The 26,430-nt window shown below is 36.7% G+C and overlaps 1 protein-coding gene across 5 annotated transcripts in view; it reads left to right on the top strand.

Moving 5' to 3' along the window:
• Positions 1–26,430, top strand: part of LOC111147588 (tumor protein 63) — a 224,840-nt gene that overhangs the window by 4,206 nt on the left and 194,204 nt on the right. The window contains exon 1 of one of the 5 annotated variants that reach the window (XM_022503740.1): positions 2,711–2,755. The exons of the other annotated variants lie outside the window; for them this stretch is intronic. The gene's annotated coding sequence lies outside the window, so the exon portion shown is untranslated. Of the gene's footprint in view, positions 1–2,710; positions 2,756–26,430 lie in introns of those variants that run through there. 5 annotated transcript variants of the gene reach the window in all.

The raw sequence follows: 26,430 nt of genomic DNA, 5'->3' as shown, positions 1-26,430 counted from the left end.
AAAAAAAAAAACAAAAAAAAAAACTCTCTACAGGCAGTCTTTTTTCAAGTACTCTTATTCCTGTCAGGATCATGGCCAAGTTCAAAAATAAAATATATACCCACGGTATTGTCTATGCACATCCAATGTCTTTCAAAATTGATATAACATATAATGATACAACTTCTGCTATGACATAAAGGGTGTATCCACTTACTGCAATGAGCAAACCAGCTTTTAGTGAGGCTAATCCATTCATTTTGGCCATCTCTATAATCACTGTTTCTCTATCTATAACAAGCCAACATGCTACAGTCTGTGTATGTTGTTTCTATCAGTACTTGAAATGAAGCAAGGCAGAAGGCAGGAAAAATTGGTTCATAAAGAAATATGAAGGTATAATTTATCAACAGGGACTAATATATCCATCAGTTGTAGTGAAGGAAAAAAAAAAAAAAAACTGCTTCAAACCCTTACAGCTTTCACAAGAATAAATTCTAAAAGCCCTTTGTGATCATTTATGGTCAGTCCAAAGTATGATGTATTATAATTCTAGATGTTACCCCTGGGCTGTAAGTGAGTTTAAATGGTAGGGAGGCAGGGAAGTGTGTACACTGAGTACACATAGAACTTGTCAAAAGATCTGAATAATAGGCTTAACTCCACCACTAACTGATTATATGACCTCATGAAATCATTTAAGCTATTTAAATAGAAGTTTCCTCATGAAGTATTTAGGGATTAGAATCTCTGATCTACTCTTTACGGTTGGGATGTGAAGCCTTATATAGGACCCCAGCTCAACTCTGAAATGCATTATCCTCATGTAATTCCCCAGTTTTACCAATGTGAATGTAGCACAGCAGCGCACTGGGGATTCCTTTCCAGCAATAATTGTGTCCTCATGTGGGCATACTTTCATTCCCTTTTGCTTGATATCATCTTAAAATTAAGAACAATTATGAGACTGGGGCACCTGGGTGGCTCAGTGGGTTAAAGCCTCTGCCTTCAGCTCAGGTCATGGTCCCAGGGTCCTGCAATAGAGCCCAGCATCGGGCTCTCTGCTTGGCAGGGAGCCTGCTTCCTCCTCTCTCTCTGCCTGCCTCTCTGCCTACTTGTGATCTTTGTCTGTCAAATAAATAAATAAAATTAAAAAAAAAAAAAAAGAACGATTATGGGACTTGGTATGTCTTTGCTTGTCTCTGTGTTTATACTTCACAACTGAGGTTGAGAAATCTGAATCCCAGAAGGGTTAAGTGATTTTCTCCAAATCACAGAACAAAATAGTAGCAGAAGCAGATCTAGAATTTAAGACTTGTGATCCAGTTCAAAGTTATTTTTCAACAGAACATACTATCATTTTATTAGAACTGTATAAAACTTTACCGTCAACAAAGTATTTCCCAGGGCAGCATGTATATGACCCACCTGGGCAGGTGTGGTAGGTGGAAGAATGGCTTGTAAAGATGACCAGGTCCTAATCTCCAGAACCTGTGGATATGTTCTATTACACAGCAACGGGGAGTGAAGGTTTCAGATGGAATTAAGACTGCTATTCAGCTGATCAATAAAATAGGTGGATTATCTTGGACTAACCATGTGGGCTCAATGTAATCGTGAGAGTCCTTAAAAGTGGAAGTTGGAGGGAGAAAAAGAGCCAGTGATGTGAAGTGAGAAAAGACTCAACAGATTTTGAAGTTGGAAGGGGGTCATGAGGCAAGCCAGGCTGGCAGCTCCAGATCCTGGAAAAGGCGAAATAACAGATTTTCCTCGATAGCCTGTAGATGGAATACAGCCCTGCCAACACCTTGATTTCAGTCCAGTGAGACCTGCATCAGGCTTCTGACCTACAGAACTCTAAGATGATGCATTTCTATTGGCTTAAGCCACAAGCTTGGGGGAACTTGTTACAGCAGCCACAGGAAACTAATTTACCAGGTAAAAGATTTTATCCTCAAATTGTAGACATGAACACTAAAACTATGTTTTGTTTTAACTAAAGGACTCAAGGAACTTATTTTATGTATTTATTTATTATTTCTTGGTGCCAAGGGGGTACAGTAGGAGATGTAAGATACAAAACTAGACTCAAGGAATCCAAAGTAGAATTGCATATGTAGAAATCATACAAGGAGATATGAGGAAGGCTAGGGAGACGCATGCTTGCTGAGGACTGCAAGGTCAAAGCGTCCACCCAGGAGGCACCAAGTTATAAGGGTGACTTTTAATAGTGGCATCTATTAACGTTCCTCAACATGCTTTACATGGAGGTATATTTCTTTTTCTCTCTCTCTCTTTTTATTTTTTTGGTTTTTTTAAATATTTCATTTATTTATTTATTTGACAGAGAGAGGGAGAGGAAGAACAAGCAGGGGACACAGCCCAGGAAGGGGGAGAAGCAGGCTGTCTGCTGTGCAGGGACCCCAATGCGAGGCTCAATCCTAGAACCCCAGGATCATGACCTGAGCTGAAGGCAGACGCTTAACCAACTGAGCCACCCAGGTGTCCTGGAGATATACTTCAATTCAAATCGTAGATGGTAACTGATGCCCAAAATTGTAATGCCCAACTTCAGGTTCAGGAAACCACAGTAATCTACATTTTCACTTCTGATGTTGTCAGGAATTCTGAGAGATGTTACATCCACAGCCTGAGACTATGATTTGTATAAATCTAGGTGGAGCCTTGGGATTGCAGTGTAAACAAAAGCAAACCGTTTTGATTCATGGAGTTCTCAAGCCACTACTGAAAAAACAGCCCTAGGCTCTCCGACGTTGTAAGTTAATTTTAGGTTGACAATTACATTGATACCTTTCTCTGGGAAATGGAGGGTGAGGGGGAGGAATGCAAAACTAGCATTTTTTTTTTTTTTTTTTTAAATCAAGCGCCACAGAGGATTCCTTTGTTTGCAGTCAATTTTGAGACCACTACAGTGAGGCAAACTTGGACCCAGAGTCCCCACAGAAGCTTTTAAAAAGGTGCATGGAGCACTGGGTGTGATGCATAAACAATGCTTGGAACACTGAAAAAATAAAATAAAGTTTAAATAAAAAAATAAGAAATTTAAAAAAGAGAAGCTTATAAAAAGGTACCCAGTGATATGAACAACAGATACATGTCTTCCTAAAGGGAAACTTCATGTTCTCACTTTACTTAAGAGCCAAATGGATTGTGAGATTAACATGGCAATTTTCAATCTGTTTCAAGTCAGGAGAGCCAAGTTTCTGATTAGCTGTTTGCAGCTCAAATTTGTCCTAACAGAGTTCCTATCTCCTTTAAGTAGCTCGCCAGGAACAGTCCTCAAGCAACAAGTGATGGATGGATAAAGCACTATAATTATGATCAAAGTCCAAAGACTTCAGTCTATGTAATTACGCACTTCCCAACCTCTGAAAGTCACTTTGTTCCATTTAAAATAGGATGAGAAATGGACATGAGGTGATGTGTACTTATTGGTTAGTCAGGGTTTTGGAAATGACAGTTATTAACATGTCGGTTTTACCTTAAGCCATAATATTTAGGGGATAATTTAAATGAAGAAAATTAATCGTCACTCTGTCCTTATTGTTTGTCTTCTATTCTCCCTTTGTATCTTGAGACTTTGTTATGAATTAGCCTCTAAGTTCAAAAATCGTTACAAATGTAAGGCTCAAAATCCCCTTGCCACTTTCAAATTTCCAGTACCTTTTTCTCTTTTTCAAATGAGCAAGCTTAATTTGTCAGGTTGAACAGAAAACACCCTTTCTCACTTTCCATAAACTTGGTTAGCTCTCTTATAATTGAGGGGAAAACCAGAATCACAATAATGTTAAAACTGATAAAGCAATTTGACTCAAGAAGTACAAAATTGGATGCTGGTGTGGTAAATCTAACCAAGCACATGGTTACCTAGGGTGAATTTTTAATGTAAGCTTTTTTACAAGTGGTGGTGTAGATTGAAATAAATAATAGAAAACACACAAATTCATGAGAAGAGGAACACTGCAACAGATTTTCCATTTAAGTCAAATATGTTATACCTTAAGGTTATTGACTGCATTTAACCGGCTTACTCTATCATATTCTGACATTTCATCAAAGTGGTCAATTTTTAGAGCTTCCTTAAAAATTCCAAGCTTTGTGGGGGCCTCTGGGTGATGCAGTCAGTTACGTATCAGACTATTGATTTCGGCTCAGGTCATGATCTCAGGGTGTGAGATTGAGCCCTGCATTGTGCTCTGCGCTGGGCATGGAGCCTGCTTATAATTCTCCCTCTCCCCTTACGATTCTGTCTCTCCCCTCCTCCCTCTTAAAATAAGTAAAGTTTGGTATTTTCTTTTTCTTTTTTTTTTAACCTGAAATTCATCATTAGTTTTTCTTCTTTATTTTTTTCTGGTTCAACCAAACTTCCATGTTTATGCTTGAATTTAATAATGTCATTTATTTCTTAGCTACATAAATAAAATAAATAAATTTCTAAAGCTTTCATTGAGAAAAAGTTCTTCCAACTTTTCCATTATATTGCAACCTCCTCCAAATAGAAAGTGCTAATAAGAGGTGTTTCCGTTTTATTTTTCTTTTTCACACTTTTGTTATCCCAGGGAATGAACAAAAACTTTCTGCTAGACAGGGCTTTCAAACTAAATTATGAGCAATCTAAACCCTTCCAGTCAAAATGAATTTTTTCAGCATCTCAATTGATACTCTCTGATGTGATAAATCTTTGCACCTGTGTCAGCGATTTTTTTTTTTTAAAGTATCCTGTAGAGGCTGATGTGGATCTAATTAAGATTTCGTCACTAAAACTTGGCATATTAATAAATGCCTTATCTTCAAGTTAGTGCTACTGCTGTAGGCCATCCTAGGTGTTGTGTGCCCAGTGACATGCTTGCTGCAGAATCTCATGTAGAATCAAGTCTTCTCACTGAGCACAAGCCTTCAGTGCTGTCCTCCCTGTGACTTCACGAGCAGCCCTTCTATCTGGCACTCCAGGTACCACTGTATCTACATACATACAGTTTATATACAATTTTTAAAAGATTTTATTTATTTATTTAACACAGAGAGAGTGAGAGCACAAGCAGGGAGACAGAGGGAGAAGCAGGCTTCCTGATGAGCACGGAGCTGGATGTGGGACTAGATCCCAGGTCCCTGGGTTTGCGACCTGAGCCAAAGGCAGACATTTAACCAACTGAGCCACCCAAGCACCCCAACAATTTTATCCCTAATAATTCAATCCTTCAGAACCATAAAGTAGAAAGCTTATTTTTTTCCTCTCTCTAATTTTTCCTTTTTCCTTTCTTTTTTCTTTCAGAGAAGCTCTGTATTTCTTTGCTTCTTGGGAAGACAGAATATATATGAAAAAGCTAAAAATACCACAAATCACTTTTTTTAAAGCAGTCCAAACTTCTCTCTGCAAAAGTGAAATTGGGATATTTTTTCCAACAAAACAACAGGAAATTATGACAGTAACACATCCAAAATAAAAACACGAAAAACATATATAATTTGGGATTTTATAAGAATTTTTTTTTTTTTTTTTTTTTAGTATCTAGTTTATCTGAGTTGTTGGGCATGTTTTTAAAGGAGTTTTATAAATAAGCTAATATTAAAATAAGTTGATAAATACTGCTGGTTAGGGTGACTGGGAATAGAAAGAAGGGATAATGCTTTAAATAGTTCAACACTGTAAACTACATAACTATTCAATAATGTTCAGTAAATATTTAATAAATCCTACATTTTGGATATATGATAAGAAATTTAAAAATTCAGAGGTTTTTAGTACTGTTTTTACTGTAGCAAAACTAGTTGTAGAATCATCAAATTAAGCATGATGTAAAGAAAGATCGTTGAAGCTCAGGAGGAAACATAAATGTTAGAACACTTCAGGTATTCTCAGATGAAACATTCAGAAAAAGGCACTTGTGATTTCGTACTAATGACATCAAAATTATTTATTAGCCCAATAACATGTTCCCAACAATAATGGAAGCCAACAAGGGAAAAAATCTAGTAAGACAGTTGTTTTTTGGTCCATAATTTTTTATACATGGAAGTTAAAATAAAATAATCAACGTTTTATTCATTATATAAATTATATAATATTTGTCATGTATTTTTGCACTTAACATAAGTAACTGCATAAGGAACTCATTATCAATTCAACTTAATATATTTATTTCCTTTATTGAACATTTAGGTTAATTATAATTTTTATTAAAATGTTTTTTAAAAGATTTATTTATTTATTTATTTTAGAGAGAGTGAATGAGAAAGAGAACGCATGAGCATAGGGGGGAGTGACAGAAGGAGAGGGAGAGAGAATTTTTGCTGAACATGGGGCCCTATTCAGTGTTCTATCCCATGACTATGAAACCACTATCCACGCCGAAACCAAGAGTCAGATGCTCAACCAACCATGACACCCAGGCACTGCTTTAATTTTTATTAAAAAATTTTAAAATATTATATAATCACCTTTCTTTTGAGTTATTTCCTTGGGATCGTTCCACGGAACAAATATTTAAGGAAAACAAACTAATACATGTTCAATCCATACAAAGTGCCATGTAATTTACCTGCATTATTTCATGTTTTATATATAAATATATGTGTGTATATACATATATATATATATTTCTTTTTTTTTTTAAGATTTTATTTTATTTATTTGACAGACAGAGATCACAAGTAGGCAGAGAGGCAGGCAGACAGAGAGGAGGAAGCAGGCTCCCTGATGAGCAGAGAGCCAGATGCGGGGCTCGATCCCAGGACCCTGGGACCATGACCTGAGCCGAAGGCAGAGGCCCTAACCCATTGAGCCACCCAGGCGCCCCCATATAATATATTTTTTAAGGTAAGTTTGCAGACAAGGGAAAAGAATCCCCAGAGAGAGAACTAATTTGACCAATGTGACTTATTTAGTAAGTGGAAGGACCTCTTTGTATTTTCATTCTCATCTAAGTCAGAATTTGAAACCAGGACTATCTGATCAGAAGACTTCATTTCTTCCTCCACAATATGCTGCCACTGAAGAAGTGAGAGTATTGACACATAAAAGGCAATATACTTTTTCAAGTTTCTGGAAAACATTGCTATTTAAAAGGACAAGTCAACATGTTTTGCCAGAGTCCCAGCTTTGGCTCTCACTATTTTTAAATTTTTCTAACTCGATGGATATAAAATGATATAGTTTTAATGAGCACTTATTTACTAAGTAGGGCAACAACAGAAACCACAATTACGAATTTTTGAAGATCTCAACTTTTGATTCTGTGGTTTTCAAAAATGAGCATGAGACACAAGGCAGCTGAATATCTAATACTTATTAAATTATTACTGTGTGCCAGAAACTATTCTAAGCACTTTGCATACTTAATTTTACACATTTAGTCCTCAAACCACCTTAAAATTTGCTAGTATTAACTGCTAACCGAGTAGGTAGTATAATGTTTAAGAGACCGGCCTTTGGGGTTGTGTGCTTTGGTGCAGATTCTCTCTCTGCCAATTGTTAGGTCTCCTAACTTAATCTCTGTGCCTGTTTCCTCCTGCAGAGTAGCCTCTACCTGACTGAGGTTGCTTTGAGAATTAAATGAGTTAATTGTGTCAGTGGCTTAAGATAACATCTGGCCTGTAATAAGCACTCTGTAGGTCATAGACCTTATTATTTCAGATTCTGTAGATGAAGAAATTGAGGCACAGAGTAACTTGTCCAAGTTAAGAACAGCTAGACACTGGTGGAGGTGATTTAGGTCCTGATTTCTACAGCTTTCTTTCTTTCTTCTTTTTTTTTTAATGGTCAGTGTCTTAGTTAACACTCAGTCAATTCTATGAAGGACTGGTTTTTGTCGTAAGTTTTGTCTTTTTTATGCTTAGGGACCGTAAAACTAATCATTTAACATTCTAGAAAAACAGTCTCAATCCAAAGAGGGCATACGTTACCAAGTATCTTTTGTATGATAAATATGACCCTAGAATTCCTAATTTGAGAACAAACTCTTCTACAAATGCATGGTACATGAGTGAATGACTGAGTGAATGAAACTTTTCCTTGCCACAAATGTGTTATGTTCCTTTCTGATATACCATCGAATTTTATTTTTATTTTATGGTATTTGCTTAAATGACTAAGCTCTTAGTTATTTCCGACTACCTTGAGTCCTCTACATAGTAGGTATTTAATAACATAACTCCGTTGAAATGTTTTTGCTCTATGTGTGTATACACGTATGTGTGAATATACACTCCATATGTGTATATGTGCCTTCCCCCTCACTCCTCATCTGCCTTTCCCTCCCTTGGTACACAGTTTTAGACCAAGTGAAGGACCAAATAGAAGAGGTAGGCAGGTGGGAACCCAACTTACAGGAGATTTTCTCCTTATAACAAAAAAATCTTGGCGAAAAAGTTGAAAAAGTGAGAAAAGTAAGTGAATCAGGTTTGAGAGTAGAGATGGTTGCTGGCCACACCCATAATTTACTCCCTGTCAAAATGGTTTTGGTCTCGAGTCAAACCATGTGAGAGCGTGTGTAGGGCAGACACTCCTGGAACCCAGAGCTGTATAAAGTACAGCCTGGGTCTGAAACAGGCTTCTCTAGTCACAAGGGAGTGCCATGATTTTCATTACTCAAGAATTCTGTTCAGTGTCCACCAAGGGGAACCCTGAAATGAAAGCGTCAGGTTGGGGAACTAATGCTGCCCTTGGCAACAACAATGTATGGATCCTTCTCATTGAACAGAGACAGACTATAAATAAGAGCATTTGTCTGGTACTTTGTCACTTCCTAGAACCCCAGAAGTCCTAGCAAACAGAAACAAATGTCCCATCCCATCTTGCAGGTGATAGTTTTTAATACCCAAAGAGGAGAGTCTCTATAAACAGCAATCTAAATGCTGATGTGGTTCTTCAGTTTTTAGATTCTATGTTAAAAATGGCTATTCTGTTATTTTGGACTTCTTCTTAATTAGTCATGCCCTAAAAATTGGGTCATTGTTGGAGCATAAAAGTTTTCTGAAAATGAGAGTATCGGTGCTAAGACCGTGACTGGTTCGTATGTCTATGTTCTATGATGAGTAGTTGACCAAAGGTACTAAATATAACCTACAATTTCAACAGCCTCTCTCTTAGAGGGTCCAATGTAACAGGTCCTCCTCTGGTGGCTTCTTTAGTCACATAATAAATCCAGACACATGGCTTGCTCTCAGGAAGCTGGCCTCCTCTTAACCATCATCCTCTTATAAAGTACAACTACCTGGGCAGTGTGCGTGCAGTACCCCCTCAGAAGTTAGAAGCCAAATGAGGGACCATTGTCTTAAAAAAGGGAAAAAAAAATGTGCCTCTGTGCTTCCTCCACTCCCAAGAATGGAAAGGTTAGTACTAAAAATCATGAATTCCCAGATAAGTGGACTAAAGAATATGCATGAGTTGGGGCACCTGGGGGGCTCAGTGTGTTAAAGCCTCTGCCTTCGGCTCAGGTCATGATCCCAGGGTCCTGGGATCGAGCCCCATATCGGGCTCTCCGCTCAGCAGGGAGCCTGCTACCTCCTCTCTCTCTGCCTGCCTCTCTGCCTACTTGTGATCTCTGTCTGTCAAATAAATAAATAAAATCTTAAAAAAAAAAAAAAAAAGAATATGCGTGAGTCTTGAAGATACTGCTATTTATTTCATTTCCAATGAAAATATTGTTTCTTTTAATTTTTTATTTAAATTCCATTAATTAACATACAGCATAATGTTTCAATTGCACAGTATATTGATTCAGCTTCTTAGAGCACCCAGTGCTCCTCACAACAAGTGCCCTCCTTAATCCCCATCGCCTACTTAACCAATTCCCCCACCCCTCCCATCTGGTAACCATCTGTTTTCAGTTTGTTCTCTATCGTTAAAAGTCCATTTCTTGGTTTGCCTCCCTCTCTCTCTTTTTTTTCCCTTTGCTCACTTTGTGTTGCTTCTTAAATTCCACTCCTGAGTGAAATTATGCGGTATTTGTTTTTCTCTGACTTATTTCACCTAACGTGATACTCTGGCTCCATCCATGTCATTGCAAATGGCAAGAGTTCATTCTTTTTTGTGACCAAGTAATATTCCACATCTCCATGGCTAAAAACAACACCACAAGAAATGGCATGTATTGGCAAAGATGCAGAGAAAGGGGAACCATCTTGCACTGTTGGTGGAAATGCAAAATGGTGCAGCCACTCTAAGAAACAGTATGGAGGTTCCTCAGAAAGTTAAAAATAAAAAACTACTTCTGTTATCCAGCAATTGCACTACTAGGTATTTACCAAAATAATACAAAAGTACTAATTCCAAAGACTATATACACCCTGATGTTTGTAGCAGCATTATCCACAATAGCCAGATTATGAAAACAACCCATGTCCATCAGCTGATGAATGGATATAAAATATCACTTCTTTTAAAGAAGTCAATATTAAGAAACCCAATGAGATCACTTGCATGTCATAATTAAGATGATTACAGATTCCTGCATGCAAAGATTAAATGACTAATTTCAAAAAGTTTTTTTATTTCTTCAAAGGTATGTTATTGTAATATGCTACTCAGTGAGAATACATTATCCTATAATTTTAAGTAAAATATATTTATAGTATAGTTTCAATTTTTTTAAAGATTTTATTTATTTATTTGACAGACAGAGATCACAAGTAGGCAGAGAGGCAGGCAGAGAGAGAGAGAGAGAGGAGGAAGCAAGCTCCCCGCTGAGCAGAGAGCCTGATGCTGGGCTTGATCCCAGGGCCCTGAGATCATGACCTGAGCCGAAAGCAGAGGCTTAGCCCACTGAGCCACCCAGGTGCCCTAGTTTCAATTTTTTATGCACCTCTATGTTCATTGCAGCATCATTCACACTATCAACAGTTTCAAAGTTTTAAGGGGAAAAATGGTGGGGGCAGGGAGAAGAAGAGCAAAAAAAGTCTTTCAACGACTGTGTGATCAAATATCATGTACCCTTACATAATTATAACCTGACTTCTTTCCCTTCATACATCCCTTTCAACAGAGTGAGTCCTAGTTCCTTACCATGCTCTTTTGTCCATGTAACACCTCCTTTCAAAATACTATTTGGTATTTTTTGTCTGTCCACAGTGGAAGTTGAACTCTATAAAGACAGGATATTTGTCTCTTTTGTGCCCTGATTTATCCCAAACAGCTAGAACAGGACTAGAAACATGTGGGTGTTCACTAAATTACTGTTGGCTGATGAGTTATGGAGAAAGAGCTAATAAAAATTCCTTAGTCACTATTATTTATATTGTTTTTCCTGGTAAGATACCATTTCTTTAAAATGAGTGGAAAAAGTCATACTGGAAAAAGTTTCTCCTTCATCAGGAAATAAGGCTTGAAAAGGTCAGGAAACTGAGGCAGTGTCACATTGCTGGTCAGTGGAGGAATCAGGATTTACAGTCACCATTACTCACAATACAGTGTTCTTCTTGCTAAACTTGGCCACCTATCCCATTTGTAAACTTGGACATCTTATCTGTTCAAATCCCTCATAGTTGTTATGTAAAACCCTTTCACATATAGGATTTGGGCCACAGAGCTATTATTTCCATTTTATAGATAAAGGACCTAAAGGTAGAGAGCTAGTAACTTGACGAATGTCACACAGATGCCTAGTTGAAGGCAAAGGTAGGATTAGAATCCTGGAGTCTAGGGGCGCCTGGGTGGCTCAGTGGGTTAAGCCACTGCCTTTGGCTCAGGTCATGATCTCAGGGTCCTGGGATCGAGTCCCGCATCGGGCTCTCTGCTCGGCGGGGAGCCTGCTTCCCTCTCTCTCTCTCTCTCTCTCTCTCTCTCTGCCTGCCTCTCTGTCTACTTGTGATCTCTCTCTGTCAAATAAATAAATAAAATCTTTAAAAAAAAAATCCTGGAGTCTAATCAAATAGCCTTTTTGTTGCTACATATTTTTCTCTTGCAACTGTTAATTTTAAAAAATGTCCTGAATACCATTTATGTACCAAGCCGTATTCCACACAATGGTGAGTAAAAACTTGTCACTGTTATATTGGAACTTAAATCTTCAGCTCACAAATCAACACATGATATGATGAGGGGTAACAATTCTCTGTATAAAAGTGAGGCAAGGTAAAGGATATATAAAGAGAATGACAGGTTTGGAAGAAATACTGTATTCAATGGGTGGACATCTTTAAATCCTTAGATGAAGTGAACTTTGAGTGGAGATCTGACAGGAATAAGGAGGGAATCTGAGGGAGAAGGAGAATCCCAGGCAGGGAGTGCATGGAGATCAGAGTGACTGGAACAGAGTGAGCAAGAACAGAGTTGAGAGGCGAGACCAATTATCAGAGAGCAAGACTGCAGAAGGTGGATGTAAAGAAGGATTGATAATTCCCTCATGAGGATTTTACTTTTTCTTATATTTTAAAAAATCACTTTGGCTGTAGGCTCTGTGGGAAGAAGAATATAGAGACCAAAGTCTAGGGGTTTTTGTTCCAGAAGACAGTTAAGGATGCTCTGAAGTACTGTGATAAATAGTGGTGGTATCAAGTGGTGTCATATTTTAAAAGATGACTAATACAATTGTTGAAGTTTATAGATAGGTCCTATTTGGGGTTTGGTGTCATCTGTGAAAGGACATCTCATTTCCACAGCACGGCATTACCTAAGTGAGCGTATGTCCATTCAAAGCTAGTTCTCAACCTTAGAACTTAGAACTCAGCATTCTCAAACTTAGACAACTCAACAACCTTAGAACTCAACATTCTCAAACTTAGAACCTCAACATTAGCTTAGAAACCTGATGTTTCAGCACAAGATCAATTTCTTGGTTAACCAAACACTCTCAGATTGATATGTGAAGTTGAGAAAGTCAGTGTGTTAACTCTTATAATGAGACCATCTTATGACTGTCCAATAAGCTTCTATTGACTGAAAAGCATATTCTTTTCCTATATCTTATTATAGGGGATCGCAAATTAGATTCAGAATGTTGCTAGATGAGTATGGCATACCAAAAAAAAATATAGAGGTAAATGGATAATTTATTACCTGGTCAGTCCATCTCCATATAACTAACCCCATAAACATACACACACTGAAAGGAACATATAAATACTCATGTTCTTAGGCCTGACTATACAGGTGTCAGAATAGAGTTGGAGACCCAACAGAACATACTTCTTTTCATATTCCTCAGACCTGACGAAGGACCAAGAAATTTTCTACTCCACTCTGACTAGCACATTCTTCTTTTAAATATGTTAATATGTTTGATCAGAGTTAACTCTAGTTTAGGCCTGAGATCATTTCTCTTTGGTCACTTGGCCAACGAGATCCACTATACTTTTGCTTTACTCAAAGAAGGCAATGAGTCTTATATCTCAGTTTCTAAGTTGTCCCTAGTATGCATAACTATTATGAACTATCTTACAGAATTGTCCTAAAATTTCTGCTCAATAGTTATCTCCTAAATTTAGACTGATTGAGTTAAAACAACTACTGTTTTCTTTTTAAACCATGGTACCTGCTGATCATGTTGCTGTTGTTACTTTTGTAAATAATAATGCTCAAATATCCTAATTTTCCAGATGTCTCAGTTGAGTCTACCTAAAACTAGACCTTTCCAGATATATGGTAGGCAGGTTTTCATGATCTGTAATTATTAAGCAAAAATTCCTTTGAGCATTTAATTTTCTTAAAGCTTTTGCCCTAAACCAGGTTTCATTTATAATAAGATGCTTGTCTAGTTGTCTATAATATTTATATTTTTTAAGGGATTAAATCTAAACGGATTCTTAGTCTTTGTTATTTTAGCTCTGAAAGAGTGTGTTAGGGAGAAGCATCTCAAGTCTTTCATGTGGTCCTTTGTGCTTGAGGGAGAAATGGTTGAATTTCAGCCCACCTTCCACTAGGGCTGACAAGATTAAAGAATCAAATGATGATTAGATCCTCTCTCTATGTGTGTTTATGTTATTCATAGTAAGTGCTATATACCTAATCCCCCATTTATTTGTGAGAAAACTTTGTGCTTATTAGCTAAAGCTGGGAAAGTATGAGACCTATTTGCCAGCAAATGTCTTAAAATACAAACCAGTGGAAGTACCCCACTACACATATGAAATAAAGAAATACTTGGGACGCCTGGGTGGCTCAGTTGGTTGAGCGGCTGCCTTTGGCTCAGGTCATGATCTCAGCATCCTGGGATCAAGTCCCACACCGGGCTCCTTGCTTGGCGGGAAGCCTGCTTCTCCCTCTGCCTCTGCCTGCCGCTCTGCCTGTGTTTGCTCTCTCTCTCTCTCTCTCTGACAAAATAAGATAAAATAAAATAAAATAAAATAAATACTTAATAAAATAGTGTTTTTATTAAAAAAATGTAATCATGCCAAAGAAACAGATGACAACTATCCATTTGTAACAAAATGAAATACAGATTATTAAAACAGAAACGTATGTGAAAGGAAGATGAGTTGGACTTTCTTCTACATGTTATATGGCAAGAAAATCAGTTTAATCTTAGGATCAATTTGTGATTATTTTGTTTACTGTCTTTGATATTAGAATCTAAAAGTATCTGAGGTAAATGCTTAGGAAATTTACTAAGAGGTAAAAGTGTACAAATTTTTTTTTTTAAGATTTTATTTATTTATTTGGCAGAGAGAGAGATCACCACAAGTAGGCAGAAAGGCAGGCAGAGAGAGTGTGGGAAGCAGGCTCCCTGATGAGCAGAGAGCCCTGGGATCATGACCTGAGCCTAAGGCAGAGGCTTAACCCACTGAGCCACCCGGGTGCTCCCAAATTTTTGATTTTATATATATATATATATATATATATATACATATGTATATATGTATATATATATATATATATTTGTTTTTTTTAATTTAGGAAATATTTTTGGTTGATTTTTTTTGTGGGACAGATATAGTATTACTAATGTTTATCTTGCAAGAGACTGACGTTCTCATGCCAATGTGTAATGCCTTCTTATTAAAAAAAAAATAAATATAAAAAAAAGTCCTAAAGAAATAACCATTCGAACAACTTGAGAAACCTAGAAATTACAAAGCCTTTCCATATTTGCAATAATGACCTAGTTATTCAGAAATCTCTCCTGTACTGTGCTACCTCACACTCAGATTTCAACATAAAATTTCTTGGTCCAACTGTTTCGTGCCATGTCCTCTTATATTCCATTGTTACATGCCCTCAATGCAATTTTTGTTCAGCTTGATGAGCTGGAAGGGATCTTAATTGGGTTGGTGGAGAAAAGCCAAATTCTAGCTTTTGCATTCCACTGAGAACACCTGAGTGGGAAGATCATGGGACAGCTCCTGAACTATAGCTCCCTGAAATGAATTTCAGAGTGATTTAAAGCCTTGATCATCAGTTAGGAAAAAAATGACATTGCTTATCTACTCAAGGACTCACAGAATTTGCAGAAATGAAACGGACACTAGTAATATTTTTAAGAGCTATTTTTAGTCTATTGAAATGTAATTAAATGGAAACTGAGACATCTGCTTATGTAAAATCTTTAAAAATTAGAGACTCTTGGTTTAACTCCAACATGTAAGTAGCTTAGAGGTTGTCACTCTTTCTTTTAAGATAAAGCTGCACAAAGCAAAAATCAATTACTTTTCTTGGACCTTTCAGTGAAGTGAAGTTGCAGGACAAAGGGCTACCATAAAACCTAAATGATGGGTTCATCCAGAGACACAGTCGAGATCTGCTTTCCCTGAGGCTGAAGCCATAAGGTGGCAGGAACATTTAATTGGTAATATTGTTTAATTGCTGGAGGTTGTGTCAACTAACTCAGCAGGGACAGACCCCTTGGAACTGTAGTCTTAGGGGAGACCCACACTTCCCTGAGCCTCTGTCAGGAACCCCACCAGGTTCTCAATATGCAGATTGAGTAAAATATTCCGTTGAAGGGGAGGGAAAGAGGAACCATTGTGAAATAAATGACTTTCTCCCCAACACACAAAAAGGACTATTATCCAGAAGAAAAGACTTTGTTGGAGACTCATCTGGTTGGGAATCTCTTACTAGGTCCCCATTCAGGCTTGATGTCTTAGTAAGGAGAAAAAGTAACATTGTTGACAGTGTCAGGGTTTCAAGGAAATAGGCCAGGAATACTGTAGTCTGAAAGGGAGTAGCGGTCAGGTGGAAAGAACCACTTCAGTGAAGAAACACTAATGGAGACTACGTGCCTGTGATATAAACCCTCTAAAAGACTGAGATTTTTAATTTTTTAAATTTATTTTTATTTTTATTTGTTTATTTGACAGAGAGAGACACACACACAGCAAGAGAGGAATCACAAGCAGGGGGAGTGGGAGAGGGAGAAGCAGGCTCTCCCCTGAGCCTGATGCAGGGCTCTATCTCAGGACCCCGGGATAATGACCTGAGCCAAAGGCAGACGCTTAACGACGGAGCCACCCAGGTGCCTCAAAGACTGAGTTTTTTTGTTGTTGTTGTTTGTTTTGTTTTTTGTTTTTTTTAAGAGAGAGAGTGCGAGAGAGCACAAGTCTGTGGGAGCAGCAGAGGGAGAGGAAGACACAGTCTCCCTGCTGACCAGGGAGCCGGACATGGGGCTCATCCCAGAACCCTGAGGTTGTGACCTGAGCCCACGGCAGATGCTTAACAGACTGAGCCACCTAGGCATTCCTGAAAGACTGAGATTTAATTGGAATATCATAGAGCCTTTTCCTTTACAACCCTGCTCCACAATAACAGGTGAAGTCTAGTGTAAGAGCAGCAGATTGCAACCGAAAGGACTGCAAAGCACAGACCCTCACAGAGGAAACCACCCCCCCAAAAATGTAAATAAAAAATTAAAAAAGGAAATAAAAATGAGACAACTTGAAGAATTTGAAGCCTCTGACACTATACCTATAGCAAATTTTAATTTAGCCTGGCTTCTAACAGTATTGACATAAATTATCCCACTAAAGGTAAAATTATTTGTTTCTATCATTCTATGACATGTCCAGTTTTCAACAAATGTCCAAGCATGTAAAAGGTAAAGTCACAATATTAAAAACAAAACAATCATCATGACCAGTCTCAGATATGATATGATATAGGTGTTGGAATTATCTAATAGGAGATTAGTATGTTATGGGCTCTAATAGAAAAAGTCAAAATATGCAAGAACTGATTAATTATATTAGAAGAGAAATGGGAAATTTAAGAATCAAAAGAAATGATAGAATCAAAAATGCTATAACACTACAGTTTGTCCCAGGTATGCAAGACTCAACATTCAAAAACCAACTAATGTAACCTATCACATCAGTAGGCTAGGTAAGAAAAATGACATGATCATATCAACAGATGCAGAGAAAATATTTGACAGAATCCAACACCCACTCAGGATACAAACTCTCAGCGAACTAGGAATGAATGGTACTTTCTCATACTGATTTAATAAAAAAATCTACAAACAATTTATTGCTAACATATTTAGCGATGGAAAACTGGAAGCTTGCCTGCTAAGATTAAGAACAGGCAAGGATGTCCCCTCTCACCACTGCTTTCAATATTTTATTTGAAGTCCTAACTATCACAATGTAAGACAAGAAAAGGAAATTAAAGGTATGTCTTTGGGAAAGAAGATATAAAACTCTTTTGTTTGCAGATGGTATGATTATCTATGTAGGAAACACAAAAGAATCAATAAAACTTCTGGAACTAATAAGTAATTATCAGCAAGGTTGTAGGATAGAAGTTTAATGTACAAAAGTCAATTTCTTTCCTGTACACTAATAGTAAACAAATGGAATTTGAAATGAAAAACATATTAGCACACAAAAAATAACAAGTATAAATCTAACAAAATATGTACAAGATCTGTATGAGGACATGTATAAAACACTGATGAAAGAAACCAAAGTACAACTAAATGGAGAGATATTCCATGTTTATGGATAGGAAGATTCAATATTGTCAAGATGTTAGTCCCTCCCAACCTGATCTATACATTCAATATGGTCCATATAAAAATACAAGGACATTATTTTGTTGATATTGAACAAACTGATTTTCATAAGAGACAAAAGATCCAGAATAGTAAACACACTATCGAAGGAGAAAAACAAAGTTGAAGGGCTGACAGTATACCAAGTTCAAGACTGAATATAAAGCTACAGTAATCAGGACAGTGTGATATTGGTGAAACAATAATTAAATCAATGGAACAGAGTAGAGAGCTCAGAAATAGATCCACATAAATAAAACCAGCTGATCTTTTTTTTTAATTGAAGTGTAGTTGACACATAGTGTTACAGTAATTTTCATGATTCACTTGATTCGTACAAGTCTGTGTGTTAAGCTATGGTGACCACAAGTGTGGCTACCCTGTCACCATACAACACTATTTCAATACCATTGTATAGTCAACTGTTCTCTGACAAAGGAGAAAAGGTAATGCAATGGAGCAAAATAATCTTTTCAACAAATGGTGCTGGAACAAACGAACAACCACATGCAAAAACAAAAACAAAACCAAAACAGTAGCAACAAAAAAGCTTGACACAGACCTTACACCCTTATAAAAATTAACTTTAAATTCATGCATCATAGACCTAAATATAAAACCCAAAATTACAAATCTCATATAAGACAACAGGAGAAAATCTAGATGACCCTTGAATATGGCAATGACTTTTTAGGTATAACACCAAAGTCACAATCTATGGAAAAGTAATTGATAAGCTAAATTTCATTAGAATTATAACTCTTGCTCTGTGAAAGACCCTGTCAAAAAAATAAGAAGACAAGCCACAGACTGGGAGAAAATATTTGCAAAAGACAGATCTGATAAAGGACAGTTATCCAAAATATACAATCTTAAGGCTCAACAATAAGAAAATGAACAATCTGATTAAAAAGTGGGCAAAAGGGGGCACCTGGGTGGCTCAGTGCGTTAAGCCTCTGCCTTCGGCTCAGGTCATGATCTCAGGGTCCTGGGATCGAGTCCCGCATTGGGCTCTCTGCTCAGCGGAGAACCTGCTTCCTCCTCTATCTCTCTCTGCCTGCCTCTCTGCCTGCTTGTGATCTCTCTCTGTGAAATAAATAAATAAAAATTAAAAAAAAAAAAAAAAAAAGTGGGCAAAAGGGACGCCTGAGTGGCTCAGTTGGTTAAGTGGCTGCCTTCGGCTCAGGTCACAATCCCAGCGTCCTGGGATCAAGTCCCACATCGGGCTCCTTGCTCGTCAGGGAGCCTGCTTCTCCCTCTGCCTCTGCCTGCCTCTCTGTCTGCCTGTGCTCACTCGCTCTCTCTCCCTCTCTCCCTGACAAATAAATAAATAAAATCTTAAAAAAAAAAAGTGTAAAAAGTGGGCAAAAGACCTAAATAGACACCTCCCCAAGGAAGACATGCTTATGTCAAATAAACATATGAAAAGACACTCAACATTTTATGGCATTATGGAATTGCAAATCAAAATAATGTGATACCACTAGACGTCTATTAGAACGGCCAAAACCTAAAACACTAACAACACCAAATGCTGGCAAGGATGTGAAGCAGCATGAACCCTTATTCTTTGCTGGATAGGAATGCAAAATAGCACAGCCACTTTCGAAGGCAGTTTGGCAGTTTTTAATAAAACTGAATATACTTTCATAACATGATCCAGCAACGGTGCTCCTTCGTATTTTCTCAAATGAGTTGAAGACTTATGTTCATACAAAAACCTACTTACAGATGTCAATAGCAGCCTTATTCATAATTTTCAAAAGCTGTGGGCAACTAAGATCTCTTTCAATAGATCAATTGATAAATAAACTGGTATGCCCTAAAAACCAAACAGTAATGTTAAAAAGAAATGAACTATCAAGACATAAAGAGCCATGGAAGAACCTTAAATGATTCCTACGGAGTAAAAGAAACAGATCTGAGGAGGCTACATAATGCGTGATCACAACCATAAGACATTGTGGAAAAGACAAAAATAGAAATTATAAAAGGATCAGTGATGGCCAGTGGTTTTTGGGGAAACAGGGGTGAATAGACAGAGCACAGAGGATTTTTAGGGGAATAAAACTTCTCCTTTTGATACTATAATAGTGGATACAGGTCATTATATATATTTGCCTAAATGCATAGAATGTGCAACACTAGAAGTGAACCCTCACATAAACTCTGTATTTGGGGTGATAATGAAATATCACAAATGTGCAACCCTGGTTAACCATGGTGGAAATTGTGCTTATGTTTGAGTAGGTGATATATGGGTAATAGCTATAGCTCTGCTCAGTTTTGCTGTGTACCTAACACTGCTGTAAAAAATAAAGCCTATTCAAAAAACAAAATACTATAACAAGGATGAAAATGCCTTTTATGGGTTCATCAGTAGACTCATCAATAGTCCACAGCTGGGGAAAGAAGCAGTAAACTGTAAGTCAGTAGAGTCTTCCCAAACTGAAATGCAAGGAGAAAAAAAAAAGAGAGTGAGGAAATCAACAGATCATCCAAGAACAATATCAAAAAATGATAACATCCTTGTAATTAGAATACCAGAAAAAGAGAGAAGAGAGCAGAAGAAACATTTGGAGTATTAATGGTTGAGGACTTCCTCAAGTTAATGAAACAAAGAACAGCAGATCTCAAAATCTCAGACAACAAAAAGCAGCATAAACATGAACACTGAACACACACACACACACACACACACACACACACACTCATGCATGCACACACTCATGCACACACCCACCCTTTTGGGAATATCACATTTGAACTATAGAAAACCAAAGACAGAGAAAATCTTGAAAGACGCTAAGAGGGAAGAGAGGGAATCACCTTACCTAATGGGAAACAAGGGTAAGAATTACAGCAGACTTCTAAAATTTATTCGGGCAAACAAGAAGAAAAAATAGAGTGAAATAATAATGGTACTGTACAACAAATGTAAAACTCTGCCTCCGATGAAATTATCCTTCAAAAGTGAAAGAAAAAAGAAAAGATTTTTCAGATAAACAAAAACCAGGGAAATTTATTGCAATCAGACCTGACTGCAATAAATCTCCTAAGTCCTTATGGCAAAAGGAAAATAATACAAGTAAGATGCTTGAATAAAAATATCTTTCCTTTATAAAAGAAGGAGGAGGATTGGAGGAAGAATAAAGGAAAGTAAAATGAGATTATTTTTCTCCTCCTCCTCCTCCTTCTCCTCCTCCTTTTTCTTTGTAGAGAGGGGCTCTTGGGGGAGAGAGAGAGAATGAATCTTAGCCGGCTCCACACCCACTGCAGAGCCCCCATTGAGGAGTCTGTTGCAGGGTTTGATCTCATGACCCTGAGATCATGACCTGAGCTGAAATCAAGAATCAGATGCTTAACCAACTGAACCACTCAGGACCCTAAATTTTTTATTCTTAATCGATCTAAAAGAAAACCATTGAAAACAACGATAACAATGCATTAGATGATAGCAGCATATAGCTAAGTGAAATGAATGATAGCAGTGTCCCAAGAGATGAGAAAGAGGAATTGGAAGATTTTTGTTATAAGGTACCTACCCTAGGCATGAAGGAATACAGTGTTATTTGAAGGCAGACTTAGTTAAAAATGCATATTGTGAACCATAGGGCAAATGTTTAGTTGTAATTGATACACAAAGAAAGGATATAAAATGGTATCATATAATATGTGCAAATAAAACCAAAGCATGCATAAAAAGGTGTAATGGCAGTGAGATCAAATAACAAAACCAGTGAATAAAATAAAAACCAGTTACAAATATGGTCAGTATGAACTCAACTAAACCAATAATCACCTTAATGCGAATGGTCCAGATAAACCAATTAAAAGATAGATTGCCTAAATTTATGTTGCCTGCAAGAAACTCAGATAAGTTATACTCAGAGTTATAGATTTTTAAAAAAATCAGTGAAAAACTTCAAAACTAGAGAAGATCTTCAAGACTTCCTCATATTGCCTCCCTATTTTCTACAAGAAAAATCATGCCCCATGATGCACTGCTTCTAGACCAGGACCACAATGGAGCCAAGCTGAGGAGACTGACTCAGAATTTGAGACTTCTGGCTCTATCATATATTCAAGATGCCCTTTCAAAGTTTTCTTTTCTTTTGATCAAATATCAGTAAAATGGGACAAGACATTACTATTTAGACCTTTTCATTTAGTTTATAAAATACTGTAATGTTCCCAAGCTTAACCCAATTTTCTGCCTTGAATATTAAATATAACAAAGCTATGTCTACTTTTATAATGAATGAAATAAAAATATGTTTTATGTACAGTGTTTAACAAAAACCTTACTGTTTTATTTGTGTACATGGTACAAGGCTATAAGTTTAATAAAGACAGAAGGGAGATGGTTTGTGGAGGCCAGTGGTGTGCTGAAGCTAGCTCATACCGGGCTCAGAACAGCTGGTCATTAAATTTTCAGGAATTCTGCAAACCAGTTGTTAAACACAACCATTATTTAAAAATAAAGTATATAAGCTCATAACTATAAATATAAAGTATATAAGCTCAAGTAAATAATATTAAAGGTCCATGTAACAAATAACCAAAAACTCATCATTCCTTAATTATTTACCACATTTTACAATTATCTATACTCCTCAGGCTTACACCAATTGCAATTGTGTGGCAAAACTACTCATTTTTGAAAACTACTCATTTGTGCTGCCACCCATCTCTTTGCAACTCTGTAGTCAAAGTCGTCATTTTCAAAGCTTATGGGAGCATTTGGCCATGATGGGAGCATTTACACTATGGAAATCGACACGTGCAGAATTCAGGGATATATTTCCCCCAGAAGTCTAACCGTTAAACAAGTACCAGCATATCACTGAGACTAGGGGAATACTGCAAATTCGATCGACTGCTGAAAGCCACATAGTCAAGCCTAGTCTGATATTATAATCTTGTACTTAAGATTAAGTTAAACTGCTTTTGTACAGGATCGAGCCCCAGTTTGGTTTGTTCTGTGGAAAAATTCCAAACAGATCAGCGCCTAATCAACTTGACAAACTTGACTTGAGCAAGTAAATGATACCTGGCGCCATTGCAACTTGCTTGAAACGATGAGGGCATAAGACAACACGTTGAGGATGGCAGAGCAGGGAGAATAGAAGAACTCCAGTCCTTGATGATGTTGTTGACCCGCTGAATTAATTCTGAGATCATACTTCACACATCTTGTTATATGCAAAATGTATTATTTTAAAGCCACTTTTAATTGGGATGTCTATTACTTGCAGTAGAAAGTAACCTACCTAATATACCAATTACCCTTTTTATAGATAAAAGTCAGCTAATTTCTACAGCCAAGACATGAAAGTTCATGTAAGGTCTTATTAGCACTTCTATTTTAAAAGCTTGTCTTTTTAATTTTTAATTTTAAGTTCAACTTTGACTTAATAATAGCCTCCAGTATATGAAAGTATTATTTGAACCAGGGTTCTTTATGTGAAACATAACCAGAAAGAATCTTGAAGTGTGAACCCTCCAAATACATATTCATATAATCATGAGTATTAATGACTATGATGACTATCTGGTATCTAACTTGAAATAAATACAGTTCTCTTTAGCAAAGGATGTAAAAACAGAGGTCCATTATTCAAACATTTACTAGGTTTTTTTTATATTTGGAGGTTGTTTATAGCCATAACATATTTATCAAATATATTATCAGTGAGCCTGTATCTAATTATAAACTGATATCATTTAATTAAACATCATTTGTCCAATTCCTTGAGAATTATAATAAGTATAAAAACAACTAGTGATCTGATTTTATGCTGTTAAAGTTGAAACCCTTTAACAGAGAAACTCCATATGGGTTGAATAAGGAAGAAGTATGCACTCTACTACAACTGAAAACCCCTAACAAGTGTTACACAGAAGTAAGAGGGATATAATTCCTTCTGTGTAATGGAAGGATAGAGAGTAGTGAAATAGATTTCTATGGTAAGCATGATGTTGCGTCCTCTAGCGAAAACAATAAAATTGGGAGTGTTCAAGTCAACCTACAGTCTGAATTTCCACATTCTAGAGAAATAGAGAAGAGAGAGAAGAATATTAAAAATGATTCAGAATAGGTAAATAGAATAAAATAGTAAGAGCTTATACAATATTGGTTAATCTGCTTGATTTGCCTTGTGAGTATTAAGGATCTGGGGGCAGCTGAAGAAATTCTTTGCAGCTTCTAAGGAAGAGACTAGAATGCTGCATTATCCTAAATTCAAGCTTACTCTATATGGGTAGTTCTCAGGTAACATATTTTATTATAATCTTATTATATATTTTACTATAGTCCTGTAACTGGCTCAGTGTGTATTAACAGGTAAATGTTTTTATGTGTTTACTCAGTCATGTGCGTATGCAAAAAAAAAAAAAATGTGAATTTGATATTTTTAAAGTGACAATAAAAGAACATATACTTGTGATCATATGTAAATACTATAACATTAAACAAATATATAAGAAAAAGGGTTTTAAGGCATTGAACAACAACAACAAACAGTGCAGCCTGAAATCCTTGAAAGAAAATCTCACGAAGGATGTTCTACAATTGTCCTGGGTGTCTGCCTGAGATCAATTTTCTAAACTGTGACAGTGAAACATAGCCTAAGGAAAGCACAGAGGTTCTATTGAAGTTAGAGCAGAGAGCAGAATTAAAAGTTGCTGAAATATCTGGAATCTGTAGGAGAACACACCAGGAAGGGTAGAGCTGAGCTGAGTAGGGATCCTTAAAGTTGCTTCTATCAATTCTCTGGCTGAGAACTGAGCTTCCCAAGTTCAGGAAGAGACTACGGGAAGCTTACAAGCAAGCATACGTTATGAGATGAGAGCAGAACAGAGAGACTGAAGGGTGTGCACTTTTGCGAGACATGAATGTTCCATACCCAGCCAGGGTGAAGAAATCTTGTTGATATCCTGAGCCATCAGCTGACACATCAGAAAGACCATGCATTAAGAATATGGATCATGGGGGCACTGGCTCAGCTGGTAGAACATGTGACTCTTGATCTCGGTACATTGGGTATAGAGATTTCTTAAAAAATAAAATATTAAAAAAAGAATATGGATCATGTTCTAGAGCAGGCATCAGGACACCTTTTCTGTAAAGGGCCACGGAGTAAATATTTTAGGGTCTCTGGACCGTAAGCTCTCTGTTGCTTTCATGGTATAAAACATCTATACACAACTCACAAATGAATAAGTGTGTCCATGTTCCAGTAAAGCTTTATTTACAAAAGAACCAAGTACTGGGCCAGGCTTGACTCAGACATAGAGTAGTTTCCTGACTCCTACCTTTAGAGTAAGGCCCCCCACATACCAAAGCCTAAAACTTAGTTTTGGTAATATCCACAAAAGATGCAGGACTTAGATGTTAAATCTCACCAACTTAGAGGGGCTTGAGAAACATTTTAGACTTTACACAGATATGCCCCAGCAAGCATAAAACTAAGTGAATACAGTTTCAAGGTAAATAGTAATTGAGCTGATTTTCTGAACAAAAATCCACAAACTTTAGAGGAAAATAACAAAATCTAGTGTATTTAAAACATATCACCCAAATTGCCCAGTATAAAATAACATAATTACAAGAAAGGCAAAAAAAAAAAACAAAAAACAAAAAACAAAACCAAAAACAAACAAACAAACAAAAAAACCCAAGAAGTCAATATATAGAGACTGAGTGAGCTCTGGAGTTTGATTAAACAAATAAAAATTTTAAGGAAGTTGTTATGAATAATTTCAAGGGCTGAAAGTAGAAAATACCATCTTAATGATAGACAGGTGAAGACTTTAAGTAGAGAAATGAAAAGATATAAAAAGAAATAAAGTAGCAAATCTGTAATTAAAATGTACAATAACTGAGTCTGAAATTTTTAAAATCTACAACGTGAGCTTCACAGAAGACAAGAAATGGGGCAGGAAAGTGTCAATGGACTTGAAGCAAATAGAGATGATTCACTATGAAGGAAGAAATAGGTTGAAGAAAAATGAACAGCACCTTAAGGGCATATGGGACAATATGGTAGGAAATTACAAATGTTTACTTGAAATTCCAGAAGAAAAAGAAATTGAGAATTGATGGAGAATGTACTTAAGTAATGGCTGAAATTCCCCCAATTTTATGAAGGACACAACTTACAAATCCTTAAGAAACCCAGAAAACCCCAAGCAGAAACATAAAAAGAAAACTACATGTAAGCATATCATGAATACATTTCTAAAAGCCAGAAACAAAGAAAAGTCTTGAAAGTCAACAGAGAAAGTGGAGAAACTATGTAGGGAACAAACAAAACATATTACAGCTGGTTTCTTATTTGTAAAATGGAAGCCAAAAGACAATGGAATGGCATCTTTTAAATACCTAAACAAAATACAAAACTAAATTTTTTAAAAAAATCCTATTAAAACAAGATTCTATATCCTATGAAAATATCTTTGAAAAACAATGGTGAAATGAAGACATTAAAAAAAAAAATGTGGG

This window comes from Enhydra lutris, unplaced genomic scaffold (genome assembly GCF_002288905.1).
Source record: "Enhydra lutris kenyoni isolate GAN:26980312 unplaced genomic scaffold, ASM228890v2 scaffoldscaffold2, whole genome shotgun sequence".
Taxonomy (NCBI): domain Eukaryota; kingdom Metazoa; phylum Chordata; class Mammalia; order Carnivora; family Mustelidae; genus Enhydra; species Enhydra lutris.
Note: the sequence above shows the minus strand (reverse complement) of the source record. Positions and strands in the feature narration are given on the sequence as shown.